The sequence below is a fragment of the Orycteropus afer genome, unplaced genomic scaffold (genome assembly GCF_000298275.1).
Source record: "Orycteropus afer afer isolate SDZICR_OR568_19922 unplaced genomic scaffold, OryAfe1.0 scaffold00188, whole genome shotgun sequence".
NCBI classification, from domain to species: domain Eukaryota; kingdom Metazoa; phylum Chordata; class Mammalia; order Tubulidentata; family Orycteropodidae; genus Orycteropus; species Orycteropus afer.
In genome coordinates, this window is record NW_006921775.1 from 445,393 (window position 1) to 446,885 (window position 1,493).

Sequence of the window (1,493 nt, forward strand, 5' to 3'; positions counted from 1 at the left end):
TGTCCTGCATTTCCTCCATGCAGATGTTGCCCCTCTGGTGCCCCATGGTTGATTGTTCCAAGGGATGCATTTCCATAGAGTATGTGGGTGTGTCACCCAGGGTTGAGTGGTCTGCATGTACATCTTGTTTACTATTGGGCTGAGAGCCAGCCCCTGGGAGTGAGTTTTATTCCAGGCCCAGAATGTATCCCAGAGCCATAGTATTGGGGGTCTCACCAGGCTCCATCCGACCAGTACTTCTGGTCATTATTGAAAACTCTTAAGTGTTGATGGATTGGACAAGGGATATGAGGAAAAGGAAAGAGTCAAGCATGAATCCCAGGATTTTTACTTTTGCAGCTTTGTTGTATCATCTGCTGAGACTGAAGATTAGGAAAGAAACATGTTAGGTAAGTGAAGAGGGAAAATCAATTTAGTTTTGGACATGTTGAGTTTGAAATGCTTCCAGGGTATCCATTTAGAGGTGAGTAATAGGAAGTTGGATATAAAAGTCAAGTATAGTACTTAGATCTTGGGGATGATCATTATTTGGGAGTCATCAGCATATGGATCAGTGGCTCTTAATATTTTAAGGGTAAAAGTCTTGACACTATTACCTTCAGAAAAAAATAGATATGTCCAAAAGGTCACATGATTTCAAGGATTCCCTGAAACCTGTACATCAATCCTGGGTTAAAAATACCTTTTCTTTACTTATCTGAATGTCAGTCAGTCACAAAAACATCTATATTATGATTAAAAGTTATTTTAAATCATTTTAGAATGCTAAAAATTATAAAAAAAACTTTTGAAATTCATGTAGGATATCATGGGGGTACTTTGTAGTATGCCAGTGATCTCCCACAAGGTGTACTGGGCTACAGAAAGAAAAGACTTTGTATAGCAGGCCTAAGTTACATAGGGTTAGCTATGTAGACAAAGTAAGGCTAGTGTAGTCTAGATACAGGCCTAGTGGGATAGACAGAGATCAGAATTGGCCTCATAATACTATCTTGGTTGTCAAGGGCCAGTGTGGATGACAGGGCTGAAAGATCCTGAGCAGTACCATAATGGGAAAGCTAATATATCTCCAACTGACAGAACAGGCAGGCTGAGGTCTGATCAAGCACCATGGATAGCTCCAAGGCAAGGGTAGTATTGCCTTTAAGAATCTGAAGCAAATCTCTTTTTATCAGGAGGCAGTTCTGGCCTGTCTGAACAAATACCATTTCTGGGTGTACCATAAAAGATGGTATCCAGAACCTCTAAGTCATTATATGATTGCAGCCTTCAACAATAATAATGTAAACTATTCTTAAGATCCAGGAAAATACCACACCTATGTCTGAATAGCCTCTCACACTGTTGTTTTGTCAGGATTGAGAAATAGGCATTTTAATGCATCCTCATTGATTTCCTGGTCCATCTTATCATCTTAGCAGGCATATAAATAAACCTGAGTCAACCCAGAGAGTATCTTAATCTTTGTAAAAATCTTCACAACCCTTGTCCCT